This window comes from Lissotriton vulgaris, chromosome 3_1 (genome assembly GCF_964263255.1).
Source record: "Lissotriton vulgaris chromosome 3_1, aLisVul1.2, whole genome shotgun sequence".
Classification (NCBI taxonomy): domain Eukaryota; kingdom Metazoa; phylum Chordata; class Amphibia; order Caudata; family Salamandridae; genus Lissotriton; species Lissotriton vulgaris.
In genome coordinates, this window is record NC_141689.1 from 1,892,638,792 (window position 1) to 1,892,661,871 (window position 23,080).

At 49.0% G+C, this 23,080-nt stretch overlaps 1 protein-coding gene across 1 annotated transcript in view; it reads right to left on the reverse strand.

Moving 5' to 3' along the window:
• Positions 1-23,080, reverse strand: part of SPMIP2 (sperm microtubule inner protein 2) — a 354,778-nt gene that overhangs the window by 1,118 nt on the left and 330,580 nt on the right. The window lies entirely within an intron of this gene.

The following is a 23,080-nucleotide window of genomic DNA, read 5'->3' on the forward strand; positions in this document are numbered from 1 at the left end:
CACAGATGCAGTCTCCAGTCCCTAATGCTTCCATCATTTCACTCATATCTTCCGGTGCTTCTTGGAGCATCCTGAGGTTAAAATAATTGGTTCCTCCAATTTTGTACAGTTGTTCATGCACGCTCTCCACTCCTTCGCTGTTGGGGCTTCTGGTGACCTAAAGTATTTAGCCACATCTCTTTCACGATCAATGTGCCCTACTCCTCTAGTCCGGACCCCACTTCGGCCTCCCACCTCATCTACCAGACCTAAGAATTCAACTCTTGGTCATGCCTCAAGGCTCTGGCCCAGAACCGCTGATGAGGCCATGAATGTAGATAGCCAGTACTTCTGGATGAAGGGGCACTTCCAAGCCATATGATAAAAATCGCCAATGTCCCGCCCACATCTACTGCAGGCAGGTTTGGGAAGTTTGTAGGCTCTCCACAAGCCCTTGGGTTTGTAGTAGGTGCAGGGAATTCAATTGTAGAAGACGCAGCCGGTCTGAATTGGCTATGGTTCGAAGTGTCAATCATGACTCCCTCCATTCCACCTCATCCAGCGGAACCAGCCCCCCCCTCCCAAGCTCCCTTAAGTGCATCTGTGTATATTTAATTGGAGTCATTTACCAGGGTTCTATAGATCTGGTAAATTCCTCCCTTGGCTAACTGGTCCATAAGGAGCTGAGCCTCTAAAGGGTTATGTTCCTGATGTCCAACTAACACCCTTCCTATATCCTGAGAGTGCATAATGTAGTTAGAGGTATTGAAAAAAAATGTGATTTTTGAGGGAGAATTCTGTTTGGAGGTCGTCAAAGGTCAACCAACCGGCCAACGCCAATGTTGTCCCAACCCCAGAACCCATCGAGAAGTATCACCTAATCCAGCCATCTATCAACCCATAGGAAGTTTCCAGCGTCACTCGCTGTTCCCATTCTGTCCTACATAAGGCAGCTCTCTATGCCAAGAAAACTACTCTAGTGGTCTTGGGGAGGGAGCAAGTGAGGGATCAGTGTGCCATAAACCATGCCCACAAGATTATCAAAGCCAATCAGTGAGACCTTTTTCCTAAAGCTGGGAAATGCCCACCTCATGCAGAGACGGTCATTTACCACTACGGTGTGTGCTGACCAGTAATCGAGATCGATTAAGACCATTGCTAGACCCCCATCATAAGTGGTGAGAAGTCACAGCAATGAACCATTGGTTAGGGATGGAAAAGGGAAAATTCTGGAGGACATAAAGGAGTCGTGAGAGGGCCATAATTGTATACAGAACCACCCTACCCAGTACATTGAGTGGCAATTTAGCCCATCTTTCTAAATCGGTCTGGATAATGTGGATGAAGGTGCGTAGGTTAAGACTCCATGCTAGGTCTGGCCCCCATGTCCTCTGGATTCCTATGTAACAGACACTTTGACGCCGGAACGGCCGGGCCAGGTGCCAGTTTTGTGATCTCTAATATCAGTCAACAAAGGTCCTTGACAGAAAACAGAATGCACAAACTTAAAATAATTATAGGCCACAATCTGCACTATAATAAGTAAGGTGTCCAGCTGGACCCTGAATTTAATCAATGGCAAGGATAGAAAACATTTAAAAACGACATGTATATAGTGGGACACAATCCTGTATCCACAAGCTGGGAGTTACGCGACCCCCAGCTTGTGGATACAGGATTGAGTCCCACTATATACATGTCGTTTTTATATGTTTTCTATCTTTGCCATTGATTAAATTCAGGGTCCGGCTGGACACCTTACTTATTATAGTGCAGATTTTGGCCTATAATTATTTTAAGTCTGTGCATTCTGTTTTCTGTCAAGGACCTTTGTTGACAGATATTACCAATAACCTTGGTCCTTGCTTACCGAGTGGGTTCCCTTGTTTTTCTTAATAGTTTAGTCATCTCTGTCACCTCTAATAGGGATCAGTAGTGATTTGGGCCACTTTACTGTCAGTCCTGATGCCTCTCCGATTGCATCAAGAATAGAAGTGGGGTGAGGTTCAGTTTCCACTGAGCGAGCCATAATCAAGAGGACAACACATAAAGGAGGGGCACAAGCAAACCAAATTACTGTTATACATTCACTAATATATCTCTTCACAATGAAGGGCAACAAGAGGGGGCTAAAACTACACAATAACAGAAACAGACATCACGAAATCTGCTTTGCTTTATATGAAATTAATCTTTTATTAAAGACAGGAAAATGAACACAGCCTAGGGCATGGCCAACTTGTTTCGTTCTTATACATAAGGACTTCCTCAGGGCCGCCATAAAAACATAAATACTCACTTTAGACAAACACTTGGCATAAATGGAATTCAAGGATTCAAATGATCGTTCCCTGAGCTCAAAAACAAGTTCCAATACTCCATGATACTGGTATAAAGATTTCAATGGCTTACACTAAAGAGTAGGAGATGCTATGGATACCAATGTATCCAATATGAAGTTCTTATCATAGAGGTACCAGGAGCTCATAATAGAGTTTTTGAATGAAATGTATATCACAGTATCTACTTTTTCCCAAATGGGGTTAGACGTCGCAACGGAAATGGTAACTTTGTTTTGTGGACTAACATTGAGCCACTGCAGGCCATAACCCAATCCGCATAAGCGGGGTCCGGAGTAAAAGGCGTCTTAGACACTGGGGCCTCCATAAATGTCATGGGAGTACAGCATCACAACTGCCTCTGACCTAAGCCGCAACTAGTACTGTCCAACCCCAAGATATTCGCATATAGGAGTCAGTCACCTCCATCCCCTACGCGGACGAATGACGGTGCCCGTCCAGTCAGAAGGTCACCATTCCAGCTTCGGCCACTGATGGAACGCTAACTACAAAAATTTGAAGAACAAGGGGTAATAGAAAAGGTATCCGGACCAACCCTTTAAGCAGAGAAGCCAAAACAGCCGGGGAAAATAAGGCTATACATTGACATGCGGCTCCCGAACAGAGCCATTCAGAGTGAACGCCACAGAACCCCTACCATAGACAAGATAGTGGCTGATTTCAACGTCTCCCGGTGGTTCTCTAAGCTGGACCTGAATGGTCTTGGCAAAAGAAAGTAGGTACATAACCACCTTCAGCACACATCAGGGGCTGCTCCACTATTGGCACCTCAACTTTGGCATCTCCTCGGCGGCAGAGGTATTCCAAAATGCCATACGCGAGACTCTATCAGGGCCACCGGGCATCTTAAACGTTAGTGATGACCAATGTTCCCTCTAATTTTTTTACTCTGTGTGCAGCAGTATAAGGTCTCTGTGCGCTGCAACTAAGGCTATGTGTGCCGGGAACAAGACTGCATATGTGGGTACAGCGCCAAATATCACTCCAAACCTTTGCTTAAAAAAGTGAAGAGTGCATTTCCACACATGTAGCGCCGCATGAAATGTCTGAAGGCAGGCTTTCAATTTAGATACACACGGAATGACATGATTTGGTTACACAGGGGAGTACACTTTGGGTTTAGAAAAGCACAGGACTCCCATGGTGGTATCAGAATTCGATTTTGCTGAAGATCCTCAGCTCAAGGACTGTTCATAGGGTGGGGAATGTTGGGAGCCTATACAAGATCACATATACACACAATTACATAACATATTTACAATTAGACCTGCAAGCTACGGAGTAATGTCTGGATATCCCGTCAGAGATAGTTTGTCACCAGTCCAAAAAAAGAGTCCCCTACAGCAAGTCGTCATAACAACTTCTGGGTTAAAGTAACTTGTGGTAAAGTCGCAGTCGGTGTAGTGAATGCTTTGCAAAGGCTGGTCGTTGTTGAGACTGCGTGGTAAAGGAGATTTCCCGTGACTAATATTTCTGCTGGAGAGAGATGTTTGTCTGGTTGCAGTTTTGACTCATCATAAAGTAGTACAGAGGGTTAATATTCCTGTTACAGGGTAAGACTTTAGCACTCAGCTGAACATAAGTTTAGGAGTTACGTCAAACCTTTAAAAAATCTTACCTTCTCTTTGTATGGCAGCCAAGACTTTAAAGCGTTGTCACCTCTACATTAAGGGCTTACCCTCCCTCGATGAATAAAAACATGGCACGCTATATTTTAAACTAAACAGAGTTGGAAACATTTTATGTGTTTCATTTCTGATCACTTAGGTAAGGATGCAAAAAGAAATTCCCTGCCAACACACACCGCACTCAGACGAGCACTGGGGAAAGAAAAGTGCTGGTAATGCACCCGTGGTGCATGTTCCATAGACGGTCTGTGTGCGTTCGCTGTGACTGAGAACTTAAAGGCCAAGCAGAAGACAATCCAGACAGAAAATGATGCCGCAGAAGCACGGAAAGAAAAACAAACACCTCATACTATGGCGAGTTTGAAGCCCCTTTTTTGCAGCAGTGCACCTGAAACATGTGCCACACAATTGAAGGTCAGGCTGGATTAAAACATTATCATGTGATGGTCTGAAAGGCTGGGAATGCTGGTATGTGCGCCCCGAGGAGACAAAACGGTGTAGTTGAGGCCGGAAGGTCCGTAAACCAGTGTCATTTACAAGAGGAGGGTGGGTCGGTTTCCTAAACCTGCACAGATCCTTTCAACTCTAACACCTCGAGATTAACAAGCATTTGCAATGCAATAGGTCTCGCATGATTAAAGTTTGAGCTATTGGCATGGCTAAATATTTATTTATTTATTTTATTTATTTATTTGTGTATTTTGTAAAGCGCGACAGCTGCCCCAACGGGGCGTCCCGGCGCTGATAAATCATGGAACTTAGAGGCTAGGCACCAATGGGGCATTATATGGGGAAGAGATGTGTTTTCAGGGACTTTCGGAATGCTAATTCGGTTTGACAGGCTCGTAATGCAACCGGGAGGTTATTCCAACACCGAGTGGCACAGACCTCGAATGTTTTTCCTCCGGCGCGAGTACGTTTAAATCTAGGGGTTTCCAGCAGAAGTAGGGAATTTGAGCGTAATGTCCTGGTGTTGACATACGGTCTCAGAGTGCTTTTCAGATGGGCCGAGCCTTTGCCCTTGGAGGCCCGAAAAGCCAGGGTCATGGCCTTAAAGATACATCTCTTGGAAATGGGGAGCCAGTGGAGTTTACGGAGGTGTGGGGAGATGTGATGTCTGGCAGGAATTCTCTCCACCAGCCGAGCAGCAGCATTCTGGACAGTCTGTAACTTGTGGCATAGGCCTGCTGTGATGCCAAGATATAGTGCGTTGGCGTAGTCCAGGTGAGATATTATCAGGGCTTGTACCACAGTCTTACGGCAGTCCATCGGCAGGTAGTTGATGAGCCGTCTAATTGTCTTGATCTTAGCAAAACAGGATGCTGCTACTGTTTGAACCTGGGCGTTGAAACTGAGATGATTATCCCAGCGCACTCCCAGGTTTCTCACCGAGTCTTTAGGCGTGGGGGCATGGCTGAGATCATCCGGCCACCATAAATTAGAATCAAGAGGGGATGATGAGTTAAAAAACAGAATCTCTGTCTTTCCAGCGTTGAGTCGGAGGGAATTGGAGTCCATCCAGCTAGAGATGTCTCTTAGACAGTTTTTCAATGGGTCGAAGGCAGAGGCAGTGGGGGTATCAAAGGTGAAGAGTAACTGAATGTCGTCAGCGTAGGAGGTGGATTTAATCCCAGTTTGCGCAATCAGTTTAGCCAAGGGGGAGAAGTAAACATTGAACAAGAGCGGGCTCAGGGAGGAGCCCTGTGGAACTCCCCATTTAAGTGGTCTAGCGGTGGAGGTGTAGGGAGGGGTGTATACCTGCTGAGTACGGTCACCCAGGTAGGAAGAGAGCCATCTCAACACTGTACCGCCAATACCCAGGTCTCCCAGCCTTCTCAGCAGGATCTTATGAGAGACGGTGTCAAATGCTGCTGCTGCTGCTGCTGCTGAAAGATCCAGCAGCACTAACACCGCCCTCGACCCTCGATCCAGCGTCCATCTCACCGAGTCAGCCATTTCAACAAGGGCCGACTCCGTGCTGTGGCCCGATCGAAAGCCGTGCTGAGTCATGCAGGAGCCCATGGGATTCGATGTAGTTGGCAAGCTGGGCGTGCACCAGTTTTTCCAGGATCTTAGCTGGGGCAGGCAGGAGAGAGATGGGCCTGTAGTTACTAGGGTTATCTGGGTCAAGATCAGGTTTCTTAAGGATGGGGACTAGGGACGCATGCTTCCATTTTGCGGGAAAAATGCCCGTTCTCAGGGATTCGTTCCAGATATGGTTAAGGAATGGGTTGAGCAGGGGTGCCAGTTTTTTATATTGTTTGGCTGGCAAATAATGCAACTGCAATAGCTCAAACTTTAATAATGCGAGACCTTTCTCGGGTATTAAAATAGTCATGAATTAAAATATATACATAGAGGAGGTTCTGAGCGAGCCCTCTTCATCCGTTCATACGTTAAATTGTCCTTCACATGTTGCTTCGGCCGACCACTGCAGACAAAATGGGTCAGCCCACTTAAGCTCCTGACTCTCTTGCCTCGGCTAGCATTTCATAGCAACACATGCACTTAGAAAGCAGAGCACTTAGTGCTGAGGGCCAATCTGTCCTTTCATTTTTTTTTGTATTTTTACTTATTTCTTAAACTTTAATTTCTATTGCATATGCATAAGAAACATACAAAAAAAGGCACACTAGCCTATGCCCGTCCTATGGATTTTGTTAATGCTTGCTAAAAAACAATGCTGAAATGAAAGCCATGGAGGGAAATCCCCTCGGCCAGAAACCCACAGGTGTTCAGGTAACAGATGCGTCTCCATATGTAACAAGATACTGTTGAAAGAAATAAACAAGCTACTATGGAGAGTCAACCGCTGATGGGTTACTTGGGCCAGTTGCTTAGGACCTATGGTAAGTCGAGCCCTAGGAAAATCAGAGGTAAAAGGGCTCAACTTCCAAAGCTGGACCCAGTAGTCCTCTGTAAGGGGCTCTGATAAAAAGTTCATGCTGTACCAGTCTGTAATTTTGATAATGTGGTTCAAATTGTTATACCATTTCTTAGGCACTTACTAGAGGTTCAGAGGGTGCGGCTTCAACAAATAAATTAGCATGCAATAGTTGTAGACAGAGCCTAATAATGTTTTTTAGGATTAGGATGGGGGAGGTGGGGGGGGGGTAGCTGCTATGTTTCTTTCACATATACACACACAATAAAAAAAATATTTGTAAAAAGATAATCTTCAACTATAACAAAAAGTAAAAAAACAACCTTTGAGGTCTAACTTGTGAGGTAACCCGTGAATGGCAGTCTGAATAGTATACGGAATAGAGCACACCCAACTGCATATTATACGGATAGTGGAAGGAAAAGAGGGGTTCTGCCATGTAAAACACGGGCTCCCAGGCAGAGAACTCGGAGATAGTATCTGATGGAGCACATCCCAGTCCTGCCCAGATAGATGCCCTTGTCCTCCTACTGCCCAAAGCACCCACCAGCCCAAACGCTGTTTGTGTGGCTCCCCTGTGACTGTCTGCAGCCCAGTCCAGGTCAGCAACTACCACCGTCCTGAATCTGTCAGGCAACACCAGTCAGGGCCGCAACTGGTGTAGCCCGCTTTGCCATATCGGAGACCAGTGCAAACCCATGACAGAATTCTAGAATTGGTGAGTACAACGCCCAAACTACTTACGCCATTTTTGGTGCTCTACACAACCATGAATAGAAAGCGCACACACCACATAATGTATGGCTTTGCAGGGCTTGAATTCTTTATTTGTTTGTTTAATAAAGGGCTGTCATCTGGCAACAGGCGGGCAACTAGAGCCAAATTTCGGGGGGGGGGGGGCTGAAAAATATTTCGGGGGGGACTAATTCTTCCGAACTTAAACAGAGTGGCTGTAAGAAGAGGTGAACACACAACAAAAGCCTCATTTACAACTAAAAGCCTCATTTACAACTTAATGGTCTTTTGAAGACCTGTTAAGTACTCGGGTGCGGCTGCAATTAGATGCTCGCCAGCCAGCGAAGCTGTCTTCGCCCGGGCTGACACACACGACGGGGGTCGGGGGCTGAAGCCACGTGAGCCCGATGAGTGTTGCGCGCCTGCCTGGCAATCACCCAGAGCCATACTGAAATGTGTTTACAATGCAACAGGTCTGCAGCATCCAGGGAAGAGAGCCAGAATTAGGAACACCGCCCTAATGTTCTCCACACAGGATAAGAGATGTGAACTAAGTTTAGCCATTGGCAAGTCTTTACCCAAGAAAACATGGTGCATTTGATTGACAGGGTTCACCGGCCAGATCTGCATCTCTTGCAGACATGGATCTGCGTCCAGCAAGCAGTGCCCACTCATCTCACCGAGCCATCTTACCCCCCAAAGCAGGCAGGAGAGTGCAATCTCACAGAAAACAGACCAAAAACATTCTGTCCCACTAAATGCAGCCAGCATCTAAGAATCAAACTGCATAATAGACGCAAGTCACACCGGGAGGTACATTGCACACAGAGGTTTAACAAGTGCACAATGAAAACCCGGGATTCCAGACTCCAAAACATAACCCAATATCACTAGTACACGAAGCTAGTTCCACGCTGCAGATACTGGCTGGAATGCGATTTGACGTCACCAGCTATAGAAAGGTAGCGGTCAGGACAAAAGAAGGCAAGCAAGAGGCCTGAAAACCGGAACCGCATACATAAACAGCACGGCGGCCAAACCAACGAAAATATTGTGCCAGGAAAGTAAGGAAGTAAACTATTTTTGCATCCCACAAACTAACCAAACTTTTGCGGCTATAGGTTTCAAATGCAAACTTATATAAAGTATTATGTGCATATGAAATTACGCACGTAAAAGTTAAGCAAACGGATTTCGATGCCTTTAAAGCAGCACAATAAGTACCTTAGCCACAGCCGTCACATAGAAAACTAGTAGTGCGCGAAGAATGCCGGTGCCCGAAGCTCTGGCTCTGAAGTCCTCTGCCAGTGCAATTTAACATCAGCCTCTTTAATTCATTGCCAGATACTTCTTGCAATTTTATCTGACCCTTTACATGTTCGTGCTTTCTCCCTTTGTGCCAGTAGGAAGTGTGGAGTCTGCAGATGCAGGGGCTAAGAAGGTGTGAAAAAACGACAGAGCCCATTAATGTGCAAATGGTCTTTTAAAGACCCGTGAAGTACTTGGGTGCGGCTGTTGGGTGCCCGGGAAGCTATCTCAGCCTGGGGGTCCACACATGAGGGGAGGGGGGTGGGGGGGAGCGGTGGTGGGGGGCGGGGCTGAAGCTAAAGTCTGAAGCACTTTGAGCACAATGGGCTTTGCGTCTCTTCCTCTGCGTCCCGCCTGGATTTTGCGCCGCTCGCGTTTTAAAAGCGATTCAGAAAAGGGGGTGGTGATGAACAGAGTGTCTGAATTAAGCAGACCACTCTTACCCAGTCCAAAGATCAGGGCTTGATCCATCACCGTTATTTATCTCACTGCACCATCCCAGCTCAGAACCTGGCTATATGCAAATCAGTCTGTCCCTGGCCCAGTGCATCATGGGAACAGGGCAGACTAAACTACCAAGCCAATTCTTCACCAGAAAGGAGACAAGCTACCGGGGACCGGTTTCTGGCATTTCAGCCGTCTTCGGCCCGGCTTGCTTGAATCTTGATGGTGCAGTGAGAAAGGGACTCATGTCTGAGTATACCCTGCCACACCTATAGTGGCTAAAAACGATTCAGTAAAGGGGGTGGTGATGAACAAAGTGTCTGAATTAAGCAGACCACTCTTACCCAGTCCAAAGATCAGGGCTTGATCCATCACGCTTTTAAAAGCGGCGGCGCGAATGGTCTGGTAGGGGTGTGCACGCTAAATCCTGGACACTGCGCACTCCGAGTGACCATCGTGGGCTCGCCCCCACGCGCGCAGCTTAGTGGGAACAGTGGTGATGACATTCTCATACATTCCGCCACGGCATCTGAAAACTGAAGAGACAGCATTCCAACGTGTCAAGGACGCACTCCTCGACAATACAACGCTGGTGTATTTTGACCCAGACGAACGTACTGAACTATTAGTGAATGCCAGCCAGTAGGCCTTGGAGCAGTGCTAGCCCAGGAACAGGAGCCCGGGTGTTGGGCAGCTCTAGCATTTGCCAGGACAGGGTTATCGCCCACTGAGGCGCGATGCGCCCAGATTGAGAGAGAAGCCCTAGCAATTAAGTGGGCATGCAGGAATTTTGACCTTTACGTGAGGTCAAGGTCAACACTGACCATCAGCCACTAGTCCCGCTGTTCCGGGAATCAGCCTTGCATCCACCACCAAGAATCGAGTGGTGGGCCATCCAGCTTCAACAATACATGATGGAGGTTGTCTACCGAACCGGAGCATAAAATCCGTCCAACCACCTCTCCCCCCACCTAGTGCCTTAAGAACCCCAAGCTGACAACTGAGGCTGAGGTGGTGGAAGCCTACGTCAATATGATTTTTTGTGCTGCTTGCCCTCGAGCCCTGACCCTGGCTGACAAGGTGTTGAACGCCATCCAAAGTAAATCAAGGCAAAACGTTCTGCAGGATACTAATGACTGGTCGTGGTAAGATCGTGAATGCCTCACCAAGATGTCAAGTCAAGTCAAGTCATAACATTTATATAGCGCACTACATACCCAGAGGGTTTCAAGGCGCTAAGGAAGGGGAGGAGGATTATTTGTCAAATATCCACGTTTTAAGCTGCTTTCTGAACGCTAGGTGATTCTGGGTGAGGCGAAGGTAATCGGGGAGAGAGTTCCATGTTTTGGCAGCTAGGTATGAGAAGGATCTGCCTCCCATGGTGGTCTTGTTGATGCGAGGTACAGTGGCGAAAGCTTGGCTGGAGGAGCGAAGTTGGCGGGAGGGGGTATAAAAGGACAGTCGAGAGTTGAGGCATTCTGGTCCGATGTCGTAGAGTGATTTGTGTGCGTGGGTAAGCAGTCTAAAAGTGATCCTCTTATTGACGGGTAGCCAGTGGAGGTCTTTAAGGTGACCAGAGATGTGTTCGTTGCGTGGGATGTCTAATATGAGCCTGGCTGAGGCGTTTTGGATTCGTTGTAGTTTCTTCTGGAGTTTTGCGGTAGTACCTGCGTAGAGGGTGTTTCCGTAGTCCAGTCGGCTCGTGACCAGAGCGTGGGTGACTGTTTTCCTTGTTTCGGAGGGGATCCAGCGAAATGTTTTTCTGAGCATGCGAAGAATGTTAAAGCAGGAAGAGGATACGGCGCTGACTTGTCTGTTCATAGAGAGTGAAGAATCCAGGATGACGCCTAGGTTCCGTGCGTGGTCTGTCGGGATGGGTGCTTTTCCGAGGGCTTCCGGCCACCAAGAGTCGTCCCATGCAGAGGGGGATTTACCTAAGATGAGGACTTCTGTTTTGTCTGAGTTCAGTTTCAGACGGCTTTGTTTCATCCATTCGGCGACTTCTTTCATTCCCTCGTGTAGGTTAGTTTTGGCGGTGCTGGGGTCCTTGGTGAGGGATAGGATCAGTTGAGTGTCATCCGCGTAAGAGATGATGTTGAGGTTGTGTTGGCGGGCGATGGCCGCGAGGGGGCTCATGTATACGTTGAAAAGGGTGGGACTGAGTGAGGATCCTTGTGGTACGCCGCAGATGATTTCAGAGGCCTCGGACTTGAATGGTGGGAGGCGAACTTTCTGGGTTCTTCCGGTGAGGAACGAGGTGATCCAATCCAGTGCCTTTCCTTGGATTCCGATATTTCTGAGGCGTTGTAAAAGGGTGCTGTGGCAGACTGTGTCGAAGGCTGCAGAGAGGTCGAGGAGGATGAGGGCGACTGTGTCTCCATTGTCCAGTAGAGTTCGAATGTCGTCTGTTGCTGCGATGAGGGCGGTCTCAGTGCTGTGTTTGGCTCGGAAGCCAGATTGTGAGGGGTCGAGTGATTTGTTGGCTTCGAGGAAGGCGGCGAGCTGGATGTTGACAGCTTTCTCGATGACTTTGGCCGGGAATGGAAGAAGCGAGATGGGGCGGTAGTTTTTGAGTTCGGTGGGGTCTGCTGTTGGTTTTTTCAGAAGGGCGGTGAGTTCAGCGTGTTTCCAGTCTTCTGGGAAGGTAGCGGAGTTGAAGGAGCAGTTGATGACGTCTCGGAGGTGCGGAGCTATGACGGAGTCTGCTTTGTTGAAGATGTGGTGAGGGCATGGGTCTGTGGGGGAACCAGAGTGGATGGAGTTCATCAGGCGGATGGTGTCCTCAGTGGAGATAGGGTTCCAGGCGTTAAGGGTGTTAACGGGGGGAAGATGGTCAGCTGATGGTTGTCTTCCGGGTTGGTTGTCAAAGCTATTGTGGATGTCAGCAATTTTGTTGTGGAAAAAAGAAGCTAGGGAATCGCAGAGGGTTTGAGAGGGGGTGATGTCGTTGGAGTTGGCCGAGGGGTTGGAAAATTCCTTGACGATGTTGAAAAGTTCCTTGCTGTTGTGGGCGTTGTTGTCAAGTCGATCTTTGAATGCTGTTTTCTTGGCTTTTCGGATCAGTTGGTGGTGAGTACGGATGGCGCTTTTGAAGGCGTCCTTGTTGCTGGTGGATGGGTCTTTTTTCCAGGTCTTCTCAAGGGAGCGGCACAGTTTCTTGGACTTCTTGAGGTCGTCGTTGAACCATGAGGCCTTTTTGATGCCAGGTTTGTGTTGACGTTTTTTCAGTGGTGCTAAGTTGTCGGCGGTGTTGGATAACCAAAGGGTGAGGTTGGAGGCGGCTTCGTTGGCGTTAGAAGAGAGGGCTGGGGAGGTTTGAAGGAGCGATGTGGAGATCTGTTCTGTGGTGATTTTGTTCCAGTTTCTTTGTAGAGTTGGTTGAAGGTGGATGGTGGGTTTCGGCTTGTTGTAGGTGAAATGAACGCAGCTGTGGTCAGTCCAGAGGAGATCCGTAGTGTGGCTGAAGGATACATGGTTGCTGGAGGTGAAGATGGGGTCGAGTGTGTGACCTGCGATGTGGAGGCTGAGGAATGAGTTCAACATGAGCCAAGACTAGATCATCCTGCGCCGGTCCCGGATAGTCATCCCAGTGGCCCTGCAGCATCGCATGATGCAACTAGCCCTCGATGGACACCAAGTGTTGATGAAGAGGAAGTCTAGGATGAGGGAGAAATTATGGTTCCCCGGACTGGAAGACCTAGCTGAAGAAGTTGTCCGGAAATGCTCTACATGCCAACTGGCCTGTGTTCATGAAAGATCAGCACCAATAATCACAGAGGAATCATGTAATACACCCTGGGATAAAGTAAGCACAGACTTAGGGAGCTTCCCAGATGGAAGAGTCACGCTAGTTATTATGGATACCTGCTCCAAATACCATATTGTGAAAGTCATCTGCTCGACAGCGTTCACACATTGGGCCATGTGGCTCCCATCTTGGAGAGGGTGTTCACAATGTTTGGCTTCCCAGCAGAGATCAAAAGTGACAAGGGACAGCCATTTCAATGCAGGGAGTTCTGTGTTTTTTTTTTAAAGCATCACTGAATCCGTCATCCCTGTATCGCCCCCAATGGCCTCAGGCTAATGGGGAAATCGAAAAATTCATGCAAACACTCAAAGCACTCCAGATTGCGGTGACAGAACAGACTGATCCGGAACGCCACCTCCAGCTATTCCTGAGAGATTATATGGGCATGCCCCACAGCACCTCCCAGTGGCCCCCCGGACATTGATGTTTAACAGTCTTCGCCAGGACACAATCCCTGCATGCCCTTGGTGAACGCTGCCTCCCCCCCCCCAATGATGCCCAGGCGACTCATACATGCAGGGAAGGGCAGAATGCGGCAAACAGCTATAAGAAAAGGGCCAAGTCCAGGGACCTCAGGCCAGGGGACAAAGTGGTCAGCAAAGACCGAAGACCTGGGTGGAAGGTCAGGACACAGTACAAGCAGAGGGTGTGGACAGTGATGAGGAGTGAGGGAACCAGGATAACGGCCATGGAAGGGCAAGAAACAGTGGCCTGGAACATCTCATGGTTCAAAAAGATAGAGATGGCCCGCAAGATATTACCCTGGAGGGTGAGACCGCGGAGGAAGAAGACTGGCCAGTATGGAAGAAACATCGGGGGCTAACATGGGGCAACCGACTGGCATCCAACGACAACATAGGAAATTCTGCCAAGCAATGCATTTATTTGATTATTTATTTATTTATTTCATTTATAAAGCGCTCTATCGCCTTGCAGGCATCCTGGCGCTAGCATGCTCGAGTACAGTTAATGAGTCTGCCTGGGGACTGACAACCAAATTATTTAGACTTTGAGGAACAACCAAGTTTTTAGTCTCTTTCTAAAAGGAAGGAGATCGCTGACTTGTCTCAGTTCTAGTGGAAGTTCATTCCAGAGTCTAACAGCTGCTAAGCCGAAAGTTCTGCCCCCCGATTTTGTTTCCTGACTCTGTATTTTCACCAGTCTCGCCGATGAGGAGCGAAGGTTTCTTGCTGGAACATACCATTCAAACTTTCTCCGCATGGCAGCAGGTCCAGACCTATGCAGAGCTTTGAACACTAGATGGAGAAACATGCATCACCCATGGCAGCACATCAGGGGCTGCCCTGTCGCAATCAGCATCCCCGATGCTACCTTCGGCACAACCCTCAATCAAGCCTGCGACTCCAGGACTTTGCATGCTGTCTGGAAGAACGTGTCTAATTTGTCACAAGTACTGAGTTGGGATGGGGGCGTGGCCAAGTGGGCTGCGATGGCGGACGCGCTTTTTTGAGGTTCCCCGTTAGGGCAGCCCAGGAGACGGTGCCACCTCATCAGCTGGGGCGCCAAACCGACCTACCTGAAGTCTGAATTGAAGATGTACACTGCGGGGTGCTGAAAACACCAAAAACTGCAATACCGATGGAGCACACTGCCAGAGAAGCGCCCCGGCACCCGGACACAAGATGGCGGACTCTTGCACCTTGCCCTGACTCCGGAGCAGCCGAGCTCCTTTTCGCCGGGGGACGCACTCCCAGACTGAAAGCGCCAGAGCGCGGCTCCGGGCGACGACACACTCAACGTTGGTCTCCCCTTCTGGCTGCCACAAATTTTGCAGCCCGTGGAAGAGATCGGGGCAGGCGGGGACATTGCAGCGCCAAACACCCTGATACATCAAGCGCTGGGGGCAGCCTCTGGCACCGGTGCAAGGGCTCATCACATGTGCGCCCCCCCCCCTCACCGGCTCATCCCAAGGCGGCTGTTTCTTCGCACCACACTCGCCTGACTTCAAAATGGCGCCTAGAAGTGAAGCGCTTGTCCCACCAGGCTGGTCTCTACTAGAGGACCTACAAGCTACAACACAGGAGGTGAGATGGACAGGGGACTGACCCAGCTGTGCTGACCCCAGCTTTGCCACCCCGTCCCGTTGCTGTGCGGACGCCTTTCTTTCTAATTGGGGGCTGGACACCGTGACTGCTAGACACAGTGACTGCCACTGCCAGACACTAACATGACGGCCACCAGAAGGCAGTATCACCAGTAAACGCTGCCATTTCGCCCACGAAGTAGCAGACAAGTGCCTGGGACACCCTAGACACATTGCCCCATTTGGGCGCCTCACACAACTGATGCTGCCAGGTAGAGAGCGCCAAAAGAAGTAGACCGGCACAGACCCCAACGCAGGGCCTAGAAAAAACATGGGATAAGAAGTGGTGGGATGGACAGGTCACGGCCACCGCAGCAGGTGCCCACCGCAAGAGGGATTGGCGACTCAACAGGACAGCCCCCGCCGGGGCAGGGGGAACCTGTGGGCGCACTACTCCCCATACATCAAGCGGTCCACGAGACGGATACTCAGGCCGCAAGGAGGCATCAGACTGCCCACATCCCTTCAGTCATTCACGCAGAGCACGAAGACCTTTCCTCCAAATGGCGCAATGGGGAAGTCCAGAGCTACACAACAAACGCCGGTCCCTGAAACCGCCCCGGAGAACCAACCACAGACCAGTACACTGGCCACACTGTCCATGACCAGACCGGAACCGACCATCTCAGACAAACTTGATCAAGTACTAGCAGCAATGGAACTCGCCAGAGTTTCCATGGAAGAGCGACTCGGCACCCTCACTACAGACATTAGTCTCATTCAAGACGACCATAAGAAACTGGCCGACAAGGTAAAAGAGGAAGAGAAGTCCCTCGCCGACATACAACCCACTGTTCACGCACAGCAGAAACTGCTTCAGACCGTCCTGGGTCGCCTAGCAACTGTGGAGGAGCGTATGGATGACTTGGAGGGGCGCTTGCGGCACTGCAACATACACGTGCTGGGCCTTGAAGGGGGCGCACCCACGTGCATACATGGAGGCCTGGGTTAAATCTTTCACCCCAACCACAGATCGGACGCCTTTCTTTTCAATAGAGCGAGCACACCGGGTCCTGCCCAGCAGGCCGCCGCCAGGAGCCCCCCCTCGGACAATGCTTGCTAAATTTCTACACTTACAGGACCGCGACGCAGTGCTTAGGGCCGCCAGAAGAGAAGGCCCCCTACAGGTGGAAACAAGCACATCATCATCTTCCCTGACTATGCACTGGCAGTACAGAAACCAAGTTCTTCATTCCTGGAGGTGAAGCGCAGACTACGGGAAAACAATATTCAATACTCATTGCTGTTCCCGGCCCGCCTAAAGGTCATCCATGCTGGCACCAACCACTTCTTCTCCAACGCTGACGACGCGTGTGAGTGGGCAGACCACCACTGCGCATAGGGCTCCACAGTAGAGGCCTCGTGGGAGTGGAAACAAAAAGCACCACGCAACAGGAGACGCAGCCCGCGACAAACACAAATGCAGAGACTGCAGGGAAGGAGAGAGCTCACAGAACACCACACCGTGGAATCCCCATACCTGGAGCAAATCATACAGGAGCGGCACAAGGCCCTGCAAGCCGTAACAGATCTGCTGTCCACCCCGCTTGGGGAAGATATAGACTGTGCCCCCCACCTGTTCTCTTTGGAAGGAGAAGACGACCGCGATGAGACTCAAACTAAGACTGACTCCATCTCCCTCCCCAAGATCACTCCAAAAAACAGCCGACAATATGCATTAATGGACACGTAAGATGATGATCAGAAATGTCTGATTATAGCGGCAGTCATAAACTGTTGCGTTTGAAAAGGACACACCAGCGTCATACACCCCGACACCCTTGCTGATCCATGATATGGATGATAAACATTGATCCTACAAATGCCCCGACGTGAATCCGCCTTGGAGGCCGGACCGCCACCCCATGTATCGACTATTTACTCTCTAGTGCAATGAGAGTCAGTTTGGACGTATCTGCCCCACCGATATGTCCCAGGTATTGGGATGTTCTCCCCACCCTGTTTCTGGTTTCATTGCCCCGGTTTACTCCACCTTTTACCCCTCAGGGAACACACACACTAGGGCACCCATCACACCTGGGTGGATGTCATCAACCCCCATATCCGGCGAACGCAGGGCTAGGACACCACTAGAATCCAAGATGTAGCCTCCTCTGTCGCACTAAGGTGCAAAGGCAACGATAATCACATACCCAAATGCAGAGCACGACATAAGCATTCTAACCTTAAACGCACGGGGTCTACATACCCCCCTTGAACGATACACCGCATACTCATACCTTAAACGCCAAAATGCACAGGTGGCACACCTCACAGCACCAGAAATCAACAAACTACGGGTCAGATGGCGTGGTACCATATGTGCTACGTCATACTCAGCATATGCACGTGGCGTGCTGATCTGGGTCCGCCCGGGTACCCCCTTTCAGGAGCTCCGGAGAGTGGTGGACAAACAGGGTAGATTCGCATTGCTAGAGGGGCTCTTAGATGGTGGGGCTCTTAGATGAACAATCCATCCTATTGGGCCACATATATGCCCCGAATATTGAGCAAGACAGCTTCTGGGATTACCTTACTGGGGTTTTAGCCCAATTCGCGTCTAGCCCATGGATCCTGGGGGGTGACTATTACTGCGTGCTTAATATCGCACTGGACAGATTGCACCCGCCACGGCACATTCTCCCGCCCCAAGACAGACGGAGCGCTTTCAACGTTGGGGGGGTTGTGTGTGGGGATGGGGATGTGTGTGGGGGTGTGTGTGGGGGGTTGTGGTTGTGTTTGAGGTTGTGTGTGTGGGGGGTTTGTGTGTGGGGGTGTGTATGGGGTTGTGTGTGGGGGGTCATGGTGTGTGTGGCAGGTTGTGTTGTGTGTGTGGCAGGTTGTGTGTGTGTGGGGGGTTGTGTGTGGGGGGTTGTGTGTGTGTGGGGCAGTGTGTGTGTGTGAGGGGGGTTGTGCATGGGGAGGGGGTGTGTGGGGGGGTTGTGTGGGGGGTTGTGTGTGTGTGGGGGGGTTGTGTGTGTGTGGGGTTGTGTGGGGGGTTGTGTGTGGTGGGGATGTGTGGGGGTTGTGTTTGGGGTGGGGGTTGTGTGTGATGTGGGGGAGATGTGTGTGTGCGGGGTGTGGAGGGTGTTGGGGGGTCTGGGTGTGTGTGGGGGGTTGTGTTTGGGGTTGTGGTTGTGTTTGGGGTGTGTGTGGGGGGTTGTGGTTGTGTGTGTGTGTGTGGGGGAGGTTGTGTGGGGGAGGTTGTGTGTGTGTGGGGGGTTGTGTGTGTGTGTGTGTGGGAGGGTGTGTGTGGGTGGGTTGTTTGTGTGTGGGGGTGGAGCGGTCTGGATGGGGGGGGTGTGGGGTTGTGTGTGTGGGGGGGGGGTCTGGGTGTGTGTGTGTGGGGTTGTGTGTTCATAGGGTTGTGTGTGTGTGGGGTTGTGTGTGGGGGGTCTGGGTGTGTGTGTGGGGTGTGACAGCAGTGAGAAATATCTTTTTTAAACAAGCAGGAAGTGGGATAAGGGAGAGGGGGTGGCAAATGGTGAGCATTTTCGCGGACGCTTTGATGTTCACAGTGGCTGCGCGGCTCACCAAGAACATCAAAGCAGTTGTGAAAGTCCTTCCAAAGGCTGCAGGCTAACAAAGGGTGCGCAAGCCTGAAGAACCGGGTTTAAGAACCCAGCGGCGCCAGGGAAAACGCCCGATGTCTTGGAGTTCCCCTGCCTTGGCAAACAGAGACACGGGACACTTCTCAGTGACGTCGAAGACCAAATTTGTTGGTTGCAACCAGGAACAGAGGTCTACGAAGCACAACACGGGTGATTCGCTAGAGACTGCACAAATTCATAGAGCGAGACATCGTCTTTTATGCCAAAAATCACATTCCTGGCTAGCATCAATTATTTACAAACGAATCAATCGAACAGTGACATTTCAAACGTATCGCAGAACGACAAACCCACCTTCGGTTGTCCAGCCCACCAGAAATGACTAGGCAAAATTCAACATTCTTGCTCGGACAGGCCGGACGGACCCATAATAAAAGGACCTCAACCCAAACCATAATTAACACCTTGGCTGCTGTGCATTTTCCCCTCCTGTGCTGACATCCCTTGGACTCCTTTATTCATGACGAGCTCAGCTCGACATCAGCACAGCTCAACTGTGCCTCATGACGAGCTGAGCTCGTCATGAGCATGGAAGGGGTTAAGCCATAAAAAGGAAGGAACAGAAACAGATCAGAAGCAAGATAGAAGGGTGTGTGCATGTACCATAAACCCAGCAACGTCCTGCTCTTTGATCTCTATTTGACCAGCTGCCAAACAAGGAACTGGCTCAACAAGGTCAGCTTCGGGCAAGGGAGTCAGTTCGTTCAGGTCACACAAAAGTCAGCTAACGGTGTACGTGTCCCAAAGACTCGTTCGGCCGTAGTCATCGGCCTATGTGAGGGCAACCACAAAATGGCTGCAGTACACAAAATGGAACCCAAAGGTTCGAACGAAATCCCTGAATACGTAATGTTCCCATTGATCGATTATGATGAAAACACTCGTACATACCGCGCTCGTCATTTGCGGTCCGCTGACACCAAAATCGTCTAGGCACGACGACTTTTATTGAACGGGTTCAGAATCCCGGAACCTCAGACCCTCCTTTTGCCCTTACATAGGCAACAAACCCAAACTTATGTCAGTCTGAATCCAGGTCTATATTCATCAGATCATCAAGATGTTGCTGTAGCATCATCCTAGTACTTAGCAACTCTCTCTGGACAGGTCTCCTCGCACACGAAGTAGCACAAAGGCCACAAATAGCAGGAGCACACTGTACACAAAGACAGAAAAGGAAAAGGATAGCTAAGATCATCCCAATGACCATCAGAATCTTCCATCCCCACGTGGATAACAATCCCCAAAACCATCCCATTAACGACCAATCTCCTTCGTCCACATGTACGGACTCGGAGATCTTATGTAGCTTGGAAATGGCTTGGAAAGCTGTCGGAGCGTTGTCTGGAATGAAAACGCAGCAGCTCGATTGAATCAATTTACATACCCCTCCTCTATCTGCAAGTATGACATCTAACGCAACTCTGTTCTGAAGAGTCATAAGGCGATCCGACTGGAGCTCAGCAGTCAAGTTACTAAGGGCACCGGCAGTTTCGACTATGGTGAACTTAACCACTCTCGTCAACTGTCTAATGTTCCTGCTGTTAGCCATATGTCCCCAAAACGGCAGAAAACCCTTCAGAAAATCTCCCAATTCTTGCTCTGCGGTATCTTCCTGACTGAAGACACCTCTAACAACTCTCACCTTGTGGTAATCTGCCGCAGCTGTATAAGTGGGTGGCAACAGGAACGAGACAAAACATTTGCCCGAGAAATCAGGGGGCAACCATGTATACGCTCTATCGTAACAAATGAAATGGGTACCCTTAGCTGCTAGAAACGCTGGAGAAGACTGGGATGCAAAATATACGTCTCAGTGAAGACACTCTTTCCTAACTGAGCTCTCGGATTCTTGCCATTACCTTGCAGACAATAATGACCCTGATGGGGCACTATCCAAATCGGAGGAGATCTTTTTGCTCGCTGGTTAACACTCAGACTAACTCCATATCCAGTCACGTTCCATCCAATGTATGCTTGTGTCTCATCTCTCGGGATAGTCTCATAGGAACTAATTCCTCTAATCATGTCGACTATACCCTTGACTAGAGCACTTGTCTTCGGACTATCTTTCACGGAACGTAGGGGGTAGACATCACGAGCATAGATGAACATCGTTCTGTATGCCCATACTGAACCATTGTAGCTAAAAGGCAAAACCAGGTAGGGAATACCTTTATCGGTAGTATGGGGCATAAGGCCACACACCCAACAATTAGTCCTGTTCACTACTAGCTGGTGTTGGTGCAGAAGCTGAACAAAGGAATTATTAGCAAATTCCATTCTCCTGATAGATTCATTTTCGGGCAGAGGGTGAAAAAAATGTGAGGAAACAGTAGGAGGAGGCATAGGTTGTGTAGTGGGCATGAGCGCCACTTGAAAAGACAATGTCACATATCCAATTAGGAACATCATTAAGCTAAACAACATAAACAAACACCATATTAAAAAACTTTTTCTGATCATTACTTTACAGATTTTGCTCTTAAAGCTCATTCTTTCAACAGGTCTCTCCATCTCGAAAAACTCCATCGTCTAATCATGCTGTTCGAGGCGGTAGGGTGTTCCGCGCTAGGGAATGAGTCTGTCAGTCCAGGGAACGCCCTTAGACCAACCAGAACCATCGACCTAACGTCTTCGGCTTGCACTCCAAAGACTTGACACCGCGACCCTACAGCTGAACCCGGATGGTGGTTTGAAAAACAAAAATCAAAACAGTTCCTCGGAGGAGAGCTAAACCTTAAAAATCAGCAAAAAAAGAATGTATTATTTTATTTGTCCAGCGACTCTCGGTCGCAAATTATAACATTCTTTGCCAGGCAATGTCTGTTCTCGGAACAAAAGTTCAGATTCAGACGTGTTCAAACGATTCGACGGAGGTACAGCTTCTTGAAGAAGATCGTTGCTTTCTCGCTCAGTGTTCGTTCCATCAAACGGGCATCGCTAAAAGGCAGAAAACGAGGCACGGTTTCAGTCTCAGAGTCAGGAAGTCCTTTCTGGACCCACCGGTCGTACGGCAGAGGCAAATGGGCCCTCTTACAATGTACGCCGTGGATCCAGTTCTTTTTACTGCGCACTGCTGACCGTGTAGATAAAAGAACCAAGTAGGGGCCAATCCAGCGGGGCTGCTCGTTCTTGGTCCGCTGGAAATTCCTAATTAGAACCAAGGATCCAGGTTCGATAGCATGTCCTAGATCTTCAGATGCTTGTGGCAAAGTATCATGAACTTGTTGATGCAAAACACGCAATTTAGCCGTCAGTTCATAAAGGTAATCAAGCAACACAGGGTACTCTATCTCACAAAATTTTGTCGGCCGCGGCACTCCCCATATATTTGCCGGGCGACCAAACACAACCTCATAAGGACTAAGTCCCATTCATGAATGCACAGTCATTCTAGTGGACAGGAGCACTAACGGTAAGGCATCAGGCCATTGAAGACCAGATCTCGCATGAATTTTGGCTAATTTTAGCTTAAGGGTGCCTGTTGGACCTGCGATGGGCAAGCCCAGCACAAAGGGGGTAGCTTGGCTCAAGTGACAAGGCAAGTGAAGGCTTTAGTGCTAAGCCGGCTCTGACCCAATAATAACTCCCTGTACAGCCACCAAAAAGGACACCACACCACTGCTGTAGAAAAATACGATTCCTATATATAAAAACTCTCTGTTGTGAATAGGGTTCAATTGGGAAAGCACATACACATTTCTTTTAGTCACAGATTTCTGGGCTTCAGTTTTAAAATAAATACAATAAATAATATCAGGAATAAATATCACCAATAAATAGAATAAATATCAGGAATAAATATCACCAAAAAATAGAATAAATATCAGGAATAAATATCACCAATAAATATCACTTTTGTTTAGCAGAATAAATACTGGTTCATTTAAATAAACAAACACATGTTCATTCTGGTATCGCTGCCACCAATTAAATACTTCAGGAATATTACACTTGCAATACGTTTCAGTTGGGAAAGATAACTCTTACAGTTTGTGTTGATTTCAATGATAATGTATACAGGCTTCTCTGGGCACAAAAGGAGTTTTGGGACTCTTTAAGGTTCACTTGGGAAGTATGCGCGTGTATCTAAAAGGCAAGGAAACACAGTGAACACTTCATTTACACTTTGCTGCCACCGGGATGAAATCTCTGCTTGCCGGTGGGGTCTAAGCGCGCCTACAGGCTTTGTTACCGCTAGTACTCAGGCGGCACC